The sequence below is a fragment of the Stegostoma tigrinum genome, chromosome 17, assembly GCF_030684315.1.
Source record: "Stegostoma tigrinum isolate sSteTig4 chromosome 17, sSteTig4.hap1, whole genome shotgun sequence".
In the NCBI taxonomy this organism is placed as follows: Eukaryota; Metazoa; Chordata; class Chondrichthyes; order Orectolobiformes; family Stegostomatidae; genus Stegostoma; species Stegostoma tigrinum.
Window position 1 is genome coordinate 28,073,555 of NC_081370.1, and position 20,568 is coordinate 28,094,122.

Sequence of the window (20,568 nt, forward strand, 5' to 3'; positions counted from 1 at the left end):
TCCTCTTATTTAAACTATTTAAACATATCTTCAACAAGTGGATGCTTTGGAGAGGGTGCAGAGGAGGTTCACCAGGATGTTGCCTGGTATGGAGGGTGCTAGCTATAAAAAGAGGTTGCGTAGATTAGGATTATTTTCATTAGAAAGACGGAGATTGAGGGGGGACGTGATTGAGGTCTACAAAATCATGAGGGTTACAGACAGGGTGGATAGCAAGAAGCTTTTTCCCCCAGAGTGGGGAACTCAATTACTAGGGGTCATGAGTTCAAAGTGAGAGAAGGAAAGTTTAAGGGAGATATGCATGGAAAGTTCTTTACACAGAGGGTGGTGGGTGCCTGGAACGCGTTGCCAGCGGAGGTGGTGAACGCAGTCACGTTAGCTTCTTTTAAGATATATTTGGACAGGTACATGGATGGGCGGGGAGCAAATGGACACAGACTGTTAGAAAATAGATGACAGGTTAGACAGAGGGTCTTGATCGGCGCAGGCTTGGAGGGCCGAAGGGCCTGTTCCTGTGCAGTCATTTTCTTTGTTCTTTGTTCTTATTTCTGTTTGTTTGTAATCTTTTTCGAGTACATAACCAGTTTTCTCTATTCTTTTTCACGGGATGTGGGTATTGCTGGCAAGGTCAGCGTTTGATGCACATCCTGAACTGCACTTGAATGAAATGGCTTGCAAGGTCATGTCGTGGACAGTTAAGAATCAATCACATTCCTGTAGTTATCGTGTCAGAGGCAGGCCAGACCAGAAAAAGATGTCAGATTTCCTATTCTGAAGACCACTGATTAACCACATGGGTTTTTACAGCGATCAGTGACAGATTCATAATTACCCTTATTCATTATGTTTATTAACGTTCCAGATTGATCAATTGAATTCAAAGTGAAATTGGAATCATTGATAAATTTGAACCCATGTCCCAAGACATTAGTCTAGATTTCTAGATTACAAATCCATTGACTTTGACATTAAACTACTGTCTCCCCTTATTTGACATTAACATGCCATTTACAAGTATCTGGCTACATTTATGCATATGGAGATGGAAGTTTAATGTTGATAATGTGTCTCCAACTGCTGTTAATGTTTTTCAGTTGACTAGCTCTACCACAAACAATAACTGAATTACTCCAATATGTTTTGAAGTCCACAAGGCACTCCAAAGCTATTAAGAGACTCTCAACAATACAAAGGCGAAGACATGCGGTGGAGAAAATCCATGATTTCAGTCTTCTATACATCGTGCTGCAGTTTTATTGTCCACTTTTAATAATGGGAAAATAGTGCTCAGACTGATGAATTTGTGAGTAAGTGCTTGGGACCGAACTAGCTTCTCATAGATGTATGCAGTTGAATGGGAGCTCTAAGTGAAACTAATATTGACTATTTATAATCAGATACAAGTTTTTCCAAAGCAACCCAATGACTGGCACTATCTTTTAGCAAGACAATAAATTTTTAGTTTGTTATTATTGTTAGTAAGCATGTTTATAAATATACAAAGATCAGTGGCAGATTTTCATCTTTAATTTTGTTGTACCATCCAATTAGAATATAGAATTCGGTTGAAATCTTATTAATATTAATATAATGTTAATTATTTCATTGTGAGATAAAAAAATTAAGAGAATTCCTTTGTATTATTAATATTCAATTTAAGTAAAACATTATATGACTGTGTTATAATAAATGAGACCAGCTATAGTTTCAGAGTCATGATGAGTGCCTGTCTTTTTCACCGTTGGCCTTTTCTAGCTGTAACAAAAACAAAGTATTTTGTGGTATATGTTTCTTTTTGTACCTCGTATAGTTCTGTGACTTTTTAAGATAGAAGAATTACATCTATTGGTGTTAAATGTACAAAACTAAACAATTCAGGCATGTTCCAGTAATTCAGTAAGATTTTGTGAACAGGTCTGTTTGAATAAGTTTTTATGTTTATATGCTTTGAGGTCTGCTCAGTAATGTTGTATGAGTGTACATGTTAATTAAAATTAATTTATAATAGCACAATGAATGGTTGTTTACTAATTTCAGGAAAATCGAATGTCTTGTCATGATTGTAACGCATTTTTCTCTCAGCAGGTGAGTACGCTTTAAGGAATAGTGGACATGAAACTTTCCATTGTACACCTCCCAGCGTTGACTGGCAGAGTGTGCTCCCTTGAAAAGCTGATGGAAAGAATGATCCTTTGCATCCAGAATCATTACTGATTTCATGCTCTCACTCATAGGAGGAATGCAAATGTGAATGATTGGTGTAGGGCAGGCTGTACCACAATTCCTGTATGTTATTTGTAGCCTCAATGTTGACAGCATTAAAGTGCAATAACTTTGCAGCAGACAGCAAAGCCATAGTCAAAGGTACATGAAAGCTAATGATACCTTCAGTCAAGGAGTCAGTTGTTTGTAAGAGAGGAGCAATGCTTGGCTATTACAGCTTCTTTCATTCTTGGAATATCTGAAAAGGCTGCTGATTTTCAAATGGGTGCAATTTCATCAGGTCCAAGTGACAAAAATACTAAAGTAGTCTTGATGTTGGAAGTGCAAGTTAACATTAATTTTCAAAGATGCAAGATTATTTATAATGATGCTGGGGAAGGTGATTGTGTAATGGTACTAATGCTAGACTATTAATCCAGGGATCCAGTTAATGTTCTGGGGGCTGTGATTCATCTCCCACCAAGGCAGGTGGAGAAATTTTAATTTAATTTATAAAAAGCTGGAAATAAGGGCCTTAAATGACTATGAAACTGTTGATTGTTGTAAAGTCCCATCACTAGTAATCCTTCAGGAAGGAAACTACTTCATCCTTATTTGGTCTGGCCTAGGTGTGACTCCAGACCCACATCAATGTGCTTGACTCCTAACTGATCCCTGGGCCCTTACAGATGGCAATAATTGCTGGCTTGGCCAGTGATGCCCACATCCTGTGAATGAATGAAAAAAACCTGTGCCATCTGTGCACCTGCAGTAAGTTTACTTTTCTTCTTTGTGCTCTGTCACTAGGTCTAAGTGCAGTCCTTCCATCTAAGTGGGGTGTAGACAGCCAGCTCTATAGTTGGCCTTGTTGACCTGGAAGATCTGGCAGGTTATTCCTCTGGATATTTCATCTTAGAGGGCTCAGACCTGGTTAGTTGCAAGTTCTGACTCTTCTGCTGGGACTTCTGTAGGGTTTGGCATCGTAGGTGGAAGGGCCAGGCATCTCTGGAACATCAGAGGAAGTTCCTGGAGATCTTAAATGTGCTTTTCCTATCAACGGGTGCCTACTAGTGCCATCCTATCTTCATGAGAGGATGAGGCACCAGAAGTGAAGCTGAGGTCCCTCATTTCCCCCTTGTGTTGACATTGATGCTGAACTACAGTGACGAGAGAAATGGCATGCAGGTCTGTGTACATGTCAGATGATTACTGCTGGACCTGGATCTCCATGGCAGTAGCCAGCCAGACATCTGCATGCTGGAGCCAGACTCGTACAATGTTCATTGAGTCTGCTGACTCTGACAAACCTGTCTGCTGTTCCCTTACATATTGATTAAATCATTAATGGCTGAGACCATGGGAGTGTCTTTTGCCTGGATCTGAGGAATTGTCTGGTCTCTAGCAATCTTCTGAATGCCAAAAATCTGGGGCATTTCTTTCCTAACCAACTGCAAGGATGTGTCAGTGATGTGCTAACCAGATTGTGTACTCTGCACTTTCATGCACATCAATATGAAAGCCTTTTGAAGTCATGAAGGGTGCAGGTGAAAGTATTTGCAGAGGTTAAGTGGCATCCTTCTCAAAGGTAGAAGAGGATCTGATGGTTGCCAGTGCTGGTCTCTATTTGATGGAAATTTACTGAATACTACTGGTGCCTGCATAACAGAGGGAACTGGTTGTATAAAAGGGATAAAAGCCTGTGCAGGTTAAGATACAATTTTGACGTTGTCAATGATAAGCAGAAACTGTAAACAGTTATGTTCCCAATCTAGTCATAATTTCTTTGAATACTTATGACATACAATTTGAACCTGATTGTACTTCTTTGGGTAATCCATATTACACAAAAGTGAATTAATGTTTCCACTTCCACTTTTGCAGTAATTTTTCTTGAAGGCACCTCGTCAGGAAATCTTGTGGAAACATCCATAATCATTAAAAGATACTGATTCCAATTTGATTTTAGTTTGGGGTCCTAAACAGTCTATTTACAACCTACTAAGCAGTTCTTCAAAGCTGGCAGAAGAATTAAATGTGTAAGTTTAGTTGATGGTTGCAGTTTGTCCACTATCTGACATGCATGGCATATCTAGCAAAATTTGACATCTTTTTGTAATCCTGGCCAGTGAAAATGTTTTCATATTTTGTGCTCTCCTAATACTTAAGTGATCCACATTGGAATTTCATGAGCCACATGTAAAATTTTGTTATGATATTCAAATGGGAGGACCACCTGCGGACCACTGCCTATGCCTCACTGATTGATGTTTCAGGTAGTCTCTGTTTCCTCATTAAAACTTTGTCTTTCAAGCAATAAAGTTCAGATATGGTATCTAATTCAATTTTATGAGTAGGCTGATTGGTATAAGTCTTTCAATTCAGGATCCATTTGTTGCATTTGCAGCTAAACAGTGTCCATCTCCAGAGGTCACAGTAAAACCACAAGCAGATCTTAGAGTTTTGAAACTCTGTTTAAGAATGAGGATAATTCAAAAGAGGTGGTTGTCAATTGAGGTCAGGTAGTCTATCCAGAGTTAAGCAAGTTAACACAGTTCGCACTGAAGCTGAAGGAGTTCCAGAATGTTACTATATTAATAACAAAGATCTGATGAGAAAGAGAGGACAACCTCACAGATCTGCAGCCAAAGAATTGATGGTTCCTCATCAAACCGAGATATGGCCAAGATTTAATAAGGAGATATTGCATTTAGCACATGAAATTCCAATGGCAGGATATGTAGGAATTTTACTGCATAAAGATGCAGTGTAATTCTATAAAACATGCCATACATGTTGGTTGGTAGGAAAACCTCAACGTGTAATTAAATCAGCATCTTTGACTTATGCCAGTTTTTTTTAAAACTATTTAATCAGATGTTCATGGATTGTGTAGGATGATTACTGGACACAGAAGATAATCACTATATCCTTACAGTTATGAATGTGATAACCTGATTGCAAATAGCTGTTCCTTTAAGGATAGTTACAACTACAATAACAGTAGAAAAATTAACATTGTTTTTACTCTTAATGCAATCTGATTGGGGCCCTTGTGTATTTGGTAGTATGGTGAACTGTCACTTTAAGATTCTGATCACATGACATAATAGGAAATTTAAACAGTGCATTAGGGATGACTTTTTAGAGCAATATGTTATGGAGCCAACCAGGGAGCAGGCAATCTTGGATCTGGTAATGGGTATTGAGGCAGGTTTAATAAATTTCCTAAAAGAAAAAATACTGCCTAGGAAGTAGGGACCATTACAAAATAAAATTTAATATTCAGTTTGAGAGAGAGAAACTTGGGTTGGAAATGACTATTTTTGCTTCAAGTAAGGGCAATTGCAATTAAATGAGGTTAGAGTTAGCTGAAGTGAACTGGATAGAAACATTAGCAGGAATGTCAGTTCGCAAGCAGTGGCACACATTCATAATTCATGACTCCTAGTAAAAATATATCCCAATAAGGAGGAAAAATTCTAAGAGGGGATAAACTAGCCATGGCTAAACCAAGAAAGTTTAGGAGCATATTACATTGAAAGAGAAAGAATTTAAGAAACAAAAGTCAATGTTAGCCCCAAATGCTAGGATAAATTCAAAATCCAGCAAAGGAGGACTGAAAAGATAATAAAGGCTTAAAAAAATGCACAAAACAGCAAACAAGCAAGGAATATAAAATCTTACAATAACAACTTCTTTAAATATATAAAAAGGGAGACATCAAAGTGAATTTTGGCACCTTAGAAAATGAATCTGGAAGACTCTAATGGTGAGCAAGGAAGTGGCAGAGGAGTATAAGAGTAGGGAAGTCTTACTGCAACATTACAAAGTGCTGGTGAGGCCATATCCAGAGTGCTCCAGCAGATTTGGCCTCCTTATTTAAGGAAAGATGCTACTTCATTGTAGGCAGTTCAGAAAAGTTCACTGGATGATTCCTGATATACAAGGATTGTCTTTCGAGCAAAGGCTAAACAAATTGTGATTGTACTCACTGGAGTTTAGAAGAACAAGAGGTGATCTCATTTAAAGATGTAAGATTCTTAAGGACCTTCACAGGCTCAATGCTGTGAGGATGTATCCCTTCATGGGAAGAATCTCGGACCAGAGGTTGTAGACTCATAATAAAGAGGTGCCAATTTGAGACAGAGATGAGGAATTTCTTGTCTCAGAGGGTTCAGAGTCTTTGGAAGTCCTTGCCATTGAGAGCTATGGGACAGAGTCCTTGTATATATTTAAGGTTGAGATAGATAGATTGATAGACAGAGAGATCAATAGATAGATAGATAGATAGACAGACAAGATGCTGAATCAGTAGGGGAATCAAGGTTTGTGGGAAGGGACAAGAAAATGGAGGAATGTTGGCTCAGTCGTGATCCTGTTGAATGGTTAAGTAGGTTTGAGGGGCCGAATGGCCTAATCCAGTTCTTATTTCTTATGGTCTCACAAGAGTTTATAGACTATCTAAGGAAGAGCAAAATGCAATAGATGCTATAAGCTCCTTATCATCCAGCCACAAATGGTTTGGCAGAAAGGTTTGTTCAGACAATGAAATATTCCTTAAAGGAACTTGAGAACAGGATCACTGTCGAAAAGACTGAGCTAATTTTTGTTAACATACCAGACCACAACCCACTTGATGACTGGCGTAGCTCATGATGAAGTGTCAGTTGTACTCAACATTTGATTTGCTAAAACTGCCCATGTCAAAGGATATTGTTTACAGGCAACAGCAGCATCAGGTTTTCCTATGAGACAATAAGACTAAATGCTGAGTTTTCCAAAAGGTGAACAAGTGTTCGTTCAGAATTATGCCACTAGCAAGAAGTGGGTACTGGCCATCATTGTAGCTCAGACTGGACAGTCACCTACACTGTATAGAGGAGAGATGAGGTAGTATGGAAAAGACATGCAGAGCAATTCTTTACAATCAGAATGAATGTACCAGAGACAACATTAATCTAAGATCTTAAAAATAACTGCAGCATAGAGTCCTGGATATACATGAGGATAGAAGGTAACTGGAGCAACTGAGGGAGACAGAACCTTAGTGGAGAATACCACAACAGTGTGCAAACCTCTGGACATTCAATCACCTCAGGAAAAGACAATGACAATGTTTCTAATACACCTAAAGGGTAGAACCAATGAGAAAATAAAAAGATACCTGCGATGCACCAGTAGCCATACTGGAATTGTTGTCCCCTGGAATGTCTTACTTATTAAAACCCAAAGGAACTGTGGATGCTGTAAATCAGGAACAAAAACAAAGTTGCTGGAAAAGCTCAGCAGGTCTGGCAGCATCTGTGGAGGAGAAAACACAGTTAACGTTTCAGGTCCGATGACCTTTCCTCGGTCCATGTCTTATTTATTGACAGTTGTAAATTTTGTTGTGAATGATTTCATTTCAGGAACCCCTGATATAAAGCGGAAGGAGGGTTATGTTTTTGATAGGATGGTAGACTATCACTTCAAGAGTCTGATCATGATGATGTCATCTGCTATTTTGAGGAAAACATCTTAGTCTAACCTTGCTACCTGCAGAATGAACACCTTAATAAAGCTCCTGCTGCTTTTAAACACTTTGGCCTCCTCATCCTCTTTGAAATGTATATGGTTTAACTTTATGTCTAAAATTTTCTAGGAAATCGTTAGCAGTTTAGGTATAAAACAATTGCTATTTACTGCATAACATCTGTAAACACAACATACGCTCAAAACTAATATTAAGGCATACTGTCACAAATACCCACAGGCTTGAGACAAGGTATTAGCTTTCTTACTATTTACTCCCAGAGATTCCCCAATTTATCGACTCAATTTAGTTCATTTTATTTGATTTATTGTCATGAGATTACAGGACCATTAAAACTGATTCTGGAGAATTTCTTCAACCAAGACAATGAATCCTCAATGTTGGATCATGTGCCAGCACATCTGGAAGGACTCACAGGAGCATAGGAGGAAACCTCAGAGGCATTCCCAGGTATCGTAAATCGGGCGGCACGGTGGCTCGGTGGTTAGCACTGCAGCCTGACAGCACCGGGGACCCGGGTTCAATTCCAGCCTCAGGCGACTGTCTGCGTGGAGTTTGCACATTCTCCCCGTGTCTGTGTGGGTTTCCTCCGGGTGCTCTGGTTTCCTCCCACAATCCAAAGTTGTGCAGGCTAGGTGGATCGGTGATGCTAAATTGCCCATAGTGTTCAGGGGTGTGTGGGTTGTAAGGGAATGGGTCTGGGTGGGATGCTTCAAGGGGTGGTGTGGACCTGTTGGGCTGAATGGCCTGTTTCCACACTGTAGGGAATCTAATCTAATCTATGCGATGCTTGTGACTCATTTATCTCTGCCTTCTTAGCTGTGTTAAACAATGCTGTCTCCAGTTTACCTCTCAAGTCAATGAACCTGATCCTAAGATACTGAAGCGTGGAGCTGGATGAACACAGCAGGCCAAGCAGCATCTGAGGAGCACAAAAGCTGATGTTTCAGGCCTAGACCCTTCATCAAAAGATTGTCAAGCTCATCTCTGCCACCTGCAGGAATTCTGTTGCTGTGTCCACTGCTGCGTCTAAAATACAGTACAGCGACCGATATTCATTTGTTAATTTTTGATACCACACTGACAAAGTCTCTGACTTATTGATTTAAAGCCAAAGATAACAGCAAGTGATAAGAGGAAATACATTTCTTCAGACTTGTGGTGTTTTTACTGAAGGACAGCTCCTTCATTTTCAGAGAGGTCTTCTAGCTTCTGACTGAAACATTCACACCCACAAGCTGTTCAGCCATCTGAAAGTCAATCACATAGTTGATTGCAGGCAAAAGGTCTTTGTCATCAACAATGAGTCATCAACTCCCTTAAAAATCAGCTGTTTGTTGATGACTGCATCTCCATTTGTACGCACACCTTCGGTTCAGCTCATATACAACTTGACTTGCCTCCACTGTTTGAACAAACAACACTTACAAGGAGTGCCGTGCAACCTGCCTTTAGAAAATGCAGCAATCTTTTCCACAGTTCTTGGTTTTTGAAACAGTCCTTTTTCCGTTTAAGTCAACAGTTGAAAATACAGAAAACTAAAAAGACACGGTATTTACATTCCATTTGCCAAGTTACTCTTTAATGCAATGCTTTATAATGAGACTTGTTTGTAACTCCCATGAATACCTCCAATTAATATTTTCTCCTTCATTAACCCCTCTTGAAGTCAAATAGAATCTTCAGTTAGCATCAGAGATTGACCTGCTCCAGTGTTTTTCAACATACTTATTGGTTTACCTCTTTAACTTGAGGCATAAAGAAATACCTCCTCTTTTGAGATAAAATGTTCAGAATTTCCAAAGACATGCTTCTCATTGTCGATATTAAAAGAATAATTGTCTTTCCTATATGTAAAGGAATATGGTCTCTTCGAACTGCTGCTACAATTTTAACACTTATATCCCTTCCTGGTGCCCTTTTTCTGAAGATTCATTGGACACCCTTATTACTGCCATCATTCTCCCATTCAGCTTCCAGAAATTGGCTTTGGTATGTCCAGCCTTAATACAATGGAAGCATGTTAATGTCTATATATCACTTGTGGTTCTAGCCTTTCTCTTTTATTACTCTGGTGTCCTCCTATCTGTCTTCTAAAACTAGTACCTCTTCCTGCCACAGATTTTCTATTCCTCCCGTTGCCTTACGGATTCCTAGATGACCATTTCAGCATCTGTAACTGTCAGTGCAAGAAATGAGAAGTATCTGTCAGAACTGTTGCCTCTCTGATCTTTAGTACTTATATTTAATCAATTTATTTTAAAGTTTGCAGGAATCCTACTGCTGAATTCCTGCATGATCACTATTTCCCTTACAGTCCCAAAATTTTCTCTAGCATGAGTGATCTAAGCCACTAATCCTTTAGTCATAAGCTGTATCTGTCAAAACATTCTGTAACGTTAAGGTTCGAAACTCCTTTAGCCACTTCATCTGGGCAACTACTTTCTCAAATAGGGTAGAAATTACCTTTTGACTCCAACTCAGTAAGTGTAGATGCTTAATGAAAATAAAATCCCTTCTTGGAATTAGAATTATCCTCTGAGATATTACCTCCTCCTTACTCCTAGCTTCTCTTTGGCCAACTCATGTTGTATAAGAGAGAGTAGGAACTGCAGATGCTGGAGAATCTGAGATAACAAGGTGTAGAGCTGGATGAACACAGTAGGCCAAGCAGCATCAGAGGAGCAGGAAAGCTGACATTTCAGGTCCAGACCCTTCAGAAATGGGGAAGGAGAAGGGGTTATGAAATAAATAGGGAGAGAGGGGGAGGCGGATAGAAGATGGATAAGTGAGAAGATTGGTGGAGGGGAGACAGACAGGTCAAAGAGGCAGGGTTAGAGCCAGTAAAGGTGAGTTTAGGTGGGGAGTTAGGGAGGACATAGGTCAGCCCAGGGAGGGCAGACATGTCAAGGAGGCAGGATGAGAATAGTAGGTAGGAGATGGGTGTGGGGCTTGAGGTGGGAGGAGGGCATAGGTGCGAGGAAGGACAGGTTAGGGCTCCTTCCTCCCACCTATCCCCTCCTCCCACCTCAAGCCCTACCTGCATCTCCTACCCACTGACCTCATCCTATCCCCTTGACCTGTATGTCCTCCCCAGACTGATCTACCCCTCCCTAACTCCCCACCTACATTCACCTTAACTGGCTCCATCCCTGCCTCTTTGACCTGTCTGTCTCCTCTCCATCTATCTTCTTCTCTATCCATCTTCTATCCACCTCCCCCTCTCTCTATTTATTTCAGAACCCCCTTTCCCTCCCCCATTTCTGAAGAAGGGTCTCGGCCTGAAACGTCAGCTTTCGTGCTCCTCTGATGCTGCTTGGCCTGCTGTGTTCATCCAGCTCTACACCTTGTTAACTCATGTTGTATAAGTTTGCTGTCTTTTTGAAATTTAAATTTATTAACTCCATCTCTTGTTTGATTTTTTTTCCCTCCCGTTCCATCTTTTTCTATTTATCTATTTCCTCCCTCTGCATTTTGAGTTTTCTTAATCCTATTTCCCATAACACTCCGGTTTTGTTTTCTCTTCTCCATTTCCTCTATTTTTCTACAAACTCAAGCATCTTCATTTTCTAATTGTATCTTAGGTAATTCCAGTGGTCACATCCCAATATCAGGTTTCCTTTCTTCCAGTTCTAAATGTTGGAAATCTCACTCACGAGATCCTGTTTTTATATCTGTCTTCAATGCATCTGTTAACTGTTTCAATTTAGTTTTAGTCAAAGATTTCAAATATACCACTTCCAGTAATTCCATGTAATAAACTTCACTACAAAGCAAGTTTTATGCCCACAACTACCATGTACCCATTGTTTTAAAAAGAACTACAAAGACTCCAATTAAATCCAGTGAATTGAAATCCTGAAAGAGCCCACAATTGATATTATTACTGGACATGTCATATTCCAGATTGAGATCTAGTTTGATAGAACATTTCCAAAGAAGGGTCCCAACCTGAAACGTCAACTTTCCTGCTCTTCTGATGCTGCCTGGCCTGCTGTGTTCCTCCAGCTTCACACTGTGTTATCTCTTGACTCTGGCATTGGCAGTTCTTACTATCTCTGATAGAACATGGATTTTTCTTTTAAACAAAGTGTTATTTTACTGAGACACCAGAATGCACTGCTGCAGATCTAGTTTTAACAAAAGAAATTACAGCAAACTTTTTTAATTAACTGACGTTTATGGGACCAGAAGTGTGCTGATTGATCAAATATTTGAGTTGATCAATAGTCCACATAATCAATGTAAAAATGCATACTAAGTAATAGAAACTTAATGCAAGAAATATACAGTTATATTTTATTAACAGCATAAATCACTTAAATAATAACGCAATTTTGGCTTTAAAAAAACTTACCAGCTCAGGGCCTTCTCATTTGGGCCCTCGACTGACTGCGTGAGCATTGCGAAAATACAGTAAACTTCTGGTCTTTGAGGTATAGAATTGTTGGCAGTTTATCGAGAGTTCCAGTTCATAAGGTGCTGGTTAAAACAAAGTTCGCTGTAACATAGAATTTAAAAAAACAAGCTATTTTCATTTGATACAATTTGAAAGATTTTGAAACAGTAGAAAATACAATCTAATCTATCCCGACATCATCAATTTACAGTACTCGAACACCTGACAGAATTGCCTTCTCTATTACATCTATAGGATGGACATTACTGTTTCTGATGATTTCCAGTCATGACAATTTGAAAATCTTTTTCACTACTGAACCTAAGCTTTCTCAGCTTCAAATAACTCCTTCTGGATTCTGACCAAGCACTCTGGTCTGGAACTTTCACACTAAAGTACTTAAACTGAGTTAATCTATTTCCTTATAATTCCAAAGTATCTCATTTCTTCAGGAGATTCTATTTCATACAGTTCAAAATAGAGCATGAATTCTATCATAGGAAATAATTGAACATTCCTTAGACTGCAATGTGATAAAAGTTGGGGTGGGGTGGGGGGTCTTCATTCATGTTTGGACAGAATGACATGCATTTCTGTATACCAGCAAAAGACTAGATAAGGCTAGCTGCCTGCCATGGATCATCACCTCAGCAACATTACCGCTGCACACAACATGAGGACGACAATTATATTCTCCTGAGAGATAGTAGCAACTGCCAATGCTGGAGAATCTGAGATAACAAGGTGTAGAGCTGGATGAACGCAGCAGGCCAAGCAGCATCGGAGGAGCAGGAAAATTGATGCTTCGGGTCAAAACCCTTCTTCAGAAATGTGGGAGGGAAAGGGGGTTCTGAAATAAATAGGGAGAGAGGGGGATGTGGATAGAAGATGGATAGAGGAGAAGGTAGGGTGAGAGGAGACAGACAGGTCAGAGAGGCAAGGTTGGAGCTAGTAAAGGTAAACATAGGTGGGGATTTGGGGAGGGGATAGATCGGTCCGGGAGGACGGATAGGTCAAGGAAGCAGGATGAGGTTAGTGGATAGGAGATGGGGGTAGGGCTTGAGGTGGGAGGCGGGGACGAACTGTGCTGGTTTTGGGATGCAGTCGGGGGGAGGGGAGATTTTGAAGCTTGTGAAGTCTACATTGATACCCTAGGGGTGCAGGGTTCCCAAGTGAAATATGAGATGCTGTTCCTGCAGCTTTCGGGTGGCATCATTGTGGCAATACAGGAGGCCCAGGATGGACATGTCATCCAAGGGGGGGGGAGGAGTTGAAATGGTTCACGACTAGGAGGTGTAGCTGTTTGTTGCGAACCGAGTGTAGGTGTTCCACAATGTCGCCCCCAAGCCTCCTCTTGGTTTCCCCAATGTAGAGGATGCCACAACGGGAACAGTGGATACAGTATATAACATTAGCAGATGTGCAGGTGAACATCTGTTTGATGTGGAAGCTCTTCTTAGGGCCTGGGATGGGGTTTAGGGGGGAGGTATAGGGGCAGGTGTAGCCTTGCTGCGATTGCAGGGAAAAGTGCTGAAGGTGGTGGGTCTGGAGGGGAGTGTGGAGCGGACAAGGGAGTCACGGAGTGAGTGGTCCCTCTGGAAAGCAGATAAAGGTGGGGAGGGAAAAATGTCTTTGGTGGTGGGGTTGGATTGCAGATGGTGGAAGCGTCTGAGGATGATGCTTTGGATCCAGAGGTTGATGGGGCGGTATGTGACAAGGGGGATTCTGCATTGGTTGTTATTGTGGGGAGGGGTTGTGAGGGATGAGTTGCAGAAAATGTGAGAGACACGATCGAGGGCATTTCGATCACTGTGGAGGGGAAGTTGCGGTCATTGAGAAATGAGGACATCTGGGATGTTTGGGAGTGGAATGCCTTATCTCGGGAGCAGATGCAGTGGAGATGAAGGAATTGGGAAAAGGCGATGGCATTTTTGCAGGAAGGTGGGTGATAGGAGGTGTCTTCCAGGTAGCAATGGGAGTTGGTAGGCTAAAAATGGATATTAGTTTCCAGGTCATTGCCCAAGATGGAGACAGAGAGGTCCACGAAGGAGAGAGAGGTATCAGAGATGGCCCAGGTGAATTTAAGGTTAAGGTGGAAAGTGTTAGTGAAGTGGATGAACTGTTTGAGCTCCTCGTGAGAGCACCAGGCAGCACCAATACAGTCATCAATGTAATGGAGGAAGAGATGGGGGATAGGTCCAGTGTAACTTTGGAAGAGGAGTTGTTCCATGTAACCTACAAAGAGGCAGACAAAGATTGGGCCCATGTGCGTACCCATGGCCACCTCCTTTGTCTGCAGGAAGTAGGGGAAATTGAAGGAGAAGTTGTTAAGTGTGAAGATGAGTTCAGCTATGTGGATGAGGGTGTCAGTGGAAGGGGACTGGTTGGGCCTGCGGGACGGTAAGAAGCATAGGGCCTTTAGACCATCTGCATGGAGAATGCAAATGTGCAGGGACTGGACATCAATGGTGAAGATGAGGTGGGGACCAGGGGATCAGAAGTTTTGGAGGAGATGGAGGATGTGAGGACATGGGGGGTAGTTCCTGAACCAAGGAGGAGAAAATGGAGTCGAGGTAAGTGGAGATGAGTTCAGTGGGGCAGGAGCTGGTGGAGACAATGGGTCGACCAGGGCATGCAGGTTTGTGGATTTTGGGAAGAAGATAGAAGCGGGCGGTGCGGGGTTGGGGAACAAGGAGGTTCGAGGCTATGAGTGGGCAGTCACCTCAAGTGATGAGATTGTGGATGGTCTGGGAGATGATGGTTTGGTGCTTGGGGTTGGGATCGTGATCAAGGGGGCGATAGGAGGAGGTGTCAGCTCTCATCTGGCCTTGGCGATGTAGAGATCAGTGCGCCATACTACAATTGCCTCCCTTGTATGTGGGTTTTGTGGTGAGGTTAGGTTGGAGCAGAGAGAGCGGAGGGCTGCACGTTCTGTGGGGGAGAGTTTGGAGTGGGTGAGAGTCGTGGGGAGGTTGAGACAATCCATGTCTCAACAGTAGTTAGAGACAAAGAGGTCGAGGGAGGGTAGGTGGCCTTGGAATGGTGTCCAGGCAGTGGGGGTGTGTGGGAGGCAGGAGAAGGGGTAAGTTGAGGGAGGGCTAGGCTCACGGATAAAGAAGTAAGCACGGAAGTGGAGGCGGCGGAAAAACTGTTCAATGTCCAAACAGAGTTGTATTTGTCGATGTTTGGGTGAATGGGGACAGAGGTGAGCCCTTTACTGAGGACTGACCATTCTTCATCTGTAAGGGGGAGGTCTGGGAGGATGGTGAAGACTCGGCAGGGCTGGGTGCTGCAGTCTTCTCTGGACTTGCTGGCTGTGGAGGCAGTGGGTGGAGCGATGTAGGCCGGTAAATCTTGGATGTTGGTGGCAGCGGCGTCCTTGATGACTGTGTTGTCGGCCTTGGAAACAGAGGCTGCAGCATCAGCAGCATTGTTGATGGTGTTGGCTGTACTGGAAGTGGAGTACCGGGCGGAAGCAGATGTGACGTCATCCGTGGGTGCTCCGACAGTAGCCACATGGACCATGGCAGTGGGGAAGGTCCTGGGTAGGGTGGCAGGCAACAGTAAGTTTAAAGTACTTTCAGTTTTTAGTGTCCAATAAAGTCAAGTAGAATTGTGAGTTCAGATTGTGGATCCTACAAAGCATAAAAAAACAGGAGAGGTCCTTTGCAGGTCTGGGAGTGGGAGGCTCTGAGCTGGGATAGGCTTCATTGTAGTATCTGGAGATGCCGGTGCATTGCAGTGAGTGGGTATTTCAGGAGTTGCAGGGAGAAACGCTTCTGAAGGATATCAATGTTCTGAAGGTAACGATGATTACGGTTGGGACCAAATGGGGAAGGCTTAAATGTAGACTGTAGTCCATTGGGGATGATCTGGTTCCATAGGTGGGTACTCAGAAAGGAAATGTGGCTGTAGTACCTGGTTTGCTTTAGGATGTGGTTGAGCAGTTTCTGAGCCGAAGAGATTACAAAAGGGTTGCAAAGGGAGAGGGATACACTAAGGTTTTTCCAGAGGGCGGAGGGTGACTTCTTTAAGGTGGGCATCCTTAGAAGAGGCTTTGCAGTGGGGTTAAAATTGTTCTAGAGATAGCAGGAATTGCCAATGCTGGAGAATCTGAGATAACAAGGTGTAGAGCTGGATGAACACAGCAGGCCAAGCAGAATGAGAGGAGCAGGAAAACTGACATTTCGGGTCAAGACCCTTCTTCAGAAGTGGGGGAGGGTAAGGGGATTCTGAAATAAATAGGGAGAGAGGGGGAGGTGGATAGAACATGGATAGAGGAGAAGATAGGTGAAGTGGAGACAGACAGGTCAAAGAGGTTAGGTTGGAGCTAGTAAAGGTGAACATAGGTGGGGAGTTAGGGAGGGGATAGGTCAGTCCAGGGAGAACGGACAGGTCAAGGAAGTGGGATGAGGTTAGTGGGTAGGAGATGGGGGTTGGGGCTTGAGGTTGGAGGAATGGTTAGGGAGGCGGGGACGAGCTGGGCTGGTTTTGGGATGCAGTCGGGGGAAGGGAGATTTTGAAGCTTGTGAAATCCACATTGATACCATTGGGCTGCAGGGTTCCCAAGCGAAATTTGAGATGCTGTTCCTGCAGCTTTCGGGAAGCATCATTGTGGCAATACAGGAGGCCCAGGATGGACATGTAGTCCAAGGAATGGGAGGGGGAATTGAAATGGTTCGCGACTAGGAGGTGTGGCTGCTTGTTGTGAACCGAGCGTGTTCTGCAAAACTGTCCCCAAGCCTCTGCTTGGTTTCCCCAATGTAGAGGAGGCCACAATGGGAACAGCTGATACAGTATATCGCATTAACAGATGTGTAGGTGAACATCTGTTTGATGTGGAAGCTCTTCTTGGGGCCTGGGATGGGGTTTAGGTTAGCGGTGTAGGGGCAGGTGTAGCCTTGCTGCAGTTGCAGGGAAAAGTCCTGAGGGTGGTGGGTCTGGAGGGCAGTGTGGAGCGGACAAGGGAGTCACGGAGTGGGTGGTTCCTCCGGTAGGCACATAAGGGTGGGGAGGGAAAAATGTCTTTGGTAGTGGGGTCAGATTGCAGATGGGAAGATTGTGTCAGGTTATGTCAGGTCAAGGAGACGGGGATGAGAGGGAGGGTTGGTCATCGCTTGAGGCCAGCGGTGATAATATTTTGAAACTGGTAAAGTTCACATTGAGACCATTGGGTTGTAGGCTCCAAAGGTGGAATATGAGGTGCTGCTCTTTATTCGCCTAGGGAGTGGGAGGCTGGAAGGAGCAGCACCTCATATTCTGCCTTGGGAGCCTACAACCCAATGGCCTCAATGTGGTTTACTAGTTTCAAAATCTCCCCACCCCCAAACTCATCCCATTACCAACCCTCCCTCTTATCCCCGCCTCCTTGACCTGACACAACCTGCCTATCTCTCCCACTTATCCACTCCTCCCACCTCACTGACCAATCCCCACCAGTGTTGAACTGCATATACCTACCACGATCCCAGCTACCTTCTCCAGTCCCATCCCATCTCTATCTATTTATTTCTGAGCTCTCATGCCCTCCCCCATTTCTGAAGAAGAGTTCCAACCTGAAACATCAACTTTCCTGCTCCTTTGATGCTGCCTGGCCTGCTATGCTCCTCCAGCTCCACACTGTGTTATCCATTACTTGCATTCTGCTCCTCTGGCTGCTTCACTTTATTATTACAAATCCAAACAATCTGCTCCCTACCATATATCTGGATTTATGAAATGCTTTTGCTCATTCCTGAAGTTATTACATTTTCTTATAATCCCAACTGAATTTGTTACTGGACAAGTCCGATCCTAGACTGAAATCCAGCTTGACATTTTATTTTGATTTTGGTTTGAACAAGGAGGTCTTTCACTGAAATCCAAATACACAACGCTACAGATTTGGGTTTAACAATAAAGCAGAAATTTATTAGCAAAAGAAATGAATATATTATAGAATAGATCAAACTATTCACATATAACACATTTAAAGATTTTGAAATATTTATTAAAATATGATCCTATTCATTCCAACAATATTCCATTATTGTACTCAAACATTAGCAAGAATGTTCTTCATTATCTCACATAGAATTTAACTTTGCTGTGGCTTTGGTTCCCAGTCTGATGAGGTGATAACTTCTTCCTTGATTCATCATGCGTTTGAACTTAAATTTTCTCAGCTTCAAAAAATCCTGTTGGGTTTTAACCAAACACTTCTGCTCTGAAACCTTTAAACTAAACTCCTCACACCAAGGTAATCTAATCTTTAAACAATTCTAAACTATCCTCTCCTTTTCTAAGAGAAACTGCTTTATACAATCAGCTTCATCCAAGACTTATGCAGAGCTACCAAACTGAAACTATAAAAAAAAATTCTTCCTGAAACATCAGCTTTTGTGCTCCTAAGATGCTGCTTGGCCTGCTGTGTTCATTCAGCACCACACTTGGTTATTTATTTTCCCCAAGATACGTGTGTTTCCTCTTAGACTCCCCCTCCAAAAATTCCAGAATCTTCTAACTGAAAACTTGATCCAGTATTCTCTACTTCGTTTATGTGCAAATTCTCAGACTGTAAATAAATTCAAAATCTATCTCTCATGCTGTTTTATTAAACAAAAAATACTATGGCTACTGAAATAATGGCGTTAGTTATTAAATCAATTCATACATATCAAAAACCCCAATGCCACTAGTTCAAATTTAAACATCTAAAATCAAAATAAGTAATCTCATGATATATAAAGTACACATTTTACATCACAATATATACATAGGATGTCTGACAGAGTTCTGCACTTTTAAGCTGTATTGCTAAGTAGTAAATGATGGACATAGCAAAATTGGTTTTAGCACCATCTTTATTGTGTGACATGAGCTCAAAATCATGATAGATTGAGGTAAAATAAGTAGGAGGAAGCTTTTCTCACTGATGGAAGGGTCAAGATATGAACTGAATGTCAAAAGAACCAATGGTGAGATGAGGAAAAATCTTTTTATGCAGCATATGGTTAGAATTTGGGTTTTACTGCCTGAAAACATTTTGAAGGAAATCAAGACTTTCAATTTGCAGGTTAATGGTGACATTGTGGGGGAGCAGAAATTGTTTTTGCAATTAGCCAAGTAAGAATGAACCAAATGATCCTCATCTGTGTTGAAAACATTCTAAGATTCCTTGCTGAATTGATCTGTGCCAGAGTGTTCTGATTGAACAGGATTATTAAAATAGATCAGCAGCAACTTGAGCGGTGTCATTTGTAAGGATGGCCCATTTAGTCAGCTGAAATCTAGCAGCAATGACTTCAGAGAGTGGTGTTTTATTTCTGTGCGCCAAACCACACATACAATATGTCAGTCTTTACTAAATAATGCCATATAAATAACTATGTTTGACACATTTTAATGTAAAAATATGGTAGCCACTTTTTCAGGAACATTAACAAAGGTCTATATTGCTGATGCATTGTGAACCAACATGCAATTTGCAAAATAAAGCATTTAACCTTCTCTTGCTGGAGAGGTTGTCAAGATACTAATATTTTATAACCTGTATAATTTAATAACTGAAAATAAATCACTGGCATCATGAGATGCAAGGAGACGATTTGTATTTTATTTCATCTGTAAGTATTTGGAGCTGTGAAGTCCAGGCAAAGGCTCAGGGACAGTTCCATTTCCCCCCCATATTCTATCTACGAGGAAGTCATTCTCAGTGTTCTATTAATTCTACATCAGTCTGGTCTTTTGACGTCAATCAGTGCAAAGCACTGAAGACTGGTTCAATTCTGTAAAGCTAGTGACTATTATTAAAACAATTTTGAAGGTTTTTAAAGATTTAGCAAATTAGTTGCTGGTGGTGAGATACTTTGGATTTATGAATGTGCATAGTGCTAATGATCATGTTCTATTATACATGCATTTTACCTAAATACTTAGGTATACATAGCATTATGAACTAATTTGCTAAAACATGCATTAAGGGAAAATGCAGTTAAAATTATGCTAATCAACAACTTAATGATTTACTCTTGAAGAAGTGCACTTATTCCTTGGTAGAAAATAAAACTGAAAATTCTGGAAATTATCAGCAGCTTACGCAGCATTGGGGCATGGAAGCATAGTATTTATCTATTGGGCCGGTAATTCAGACATCTGGGAAAATCATCTGGAGATTTGAATTGCTAGGTGGGAAATTTAAATTCCATAAATTAAATAAATCCGGAATTCAACTCAATATTGAATTATTTTATAAAATGTTAATATTATTAAACCAATTAATTGTGATTATGAAGCAAACATTTTTCGTAAAAACCTATCTGATTCTGTAGTGTCATTTGTGAAGGAATTGTGATATCCTAACCTAGTCTGGGTATATGACTCCAACAATGTGTTTGACTTTTAACTGCCTTTTGATATGGCTCCACAAATCACCTTTGTAGTCAAGAATGTGGGT

The 20,568-nt window shown here is 41.5% G+C and overlaps 1 protein-coding gene and 1 long non-coding RNA gene across 3 annotated transcripts in view; one reads left to right on the plus strand and one right to left on the minus strand.

Annotated features, from left to right (window-relative positions):
* The window catches only part of LOC125459393 (nuclear receptor-interacting protein 3-like), a 31,557-nt gene extending 23,776 nt beyond the window's left edge, over positions 1-7,781 (plus strand). For both annotated transcript variants that reach the window (XR_007249007.2, XR_007249006.2), the window contains one exon: positions 1,095-7,781. The gene's annotated coding sequence lies outside the window, so the exon portion shown is untranslated. The remainder of the gene's footprint in view (positions 1-1,094) is intronic.
* A 4,317-nt stretch (positions 7,782-12,098) lies between these two features.
* The window catches only part of LOC125459395 (uncharacterized), a 34,545-nt gene continuing 26,075 nt past the window's right edge, over positions 12,099-20,568 (minus strand). The window contains exon 3 of the long non-coding RNA XR_007249008.2: positions 12,099-12,236. This is a non-coding gene — a long non-coding RNA (uncharacterized LOC125459395). The remainder of the gene's footprint in view (positions 12,237-20,568) is intronic.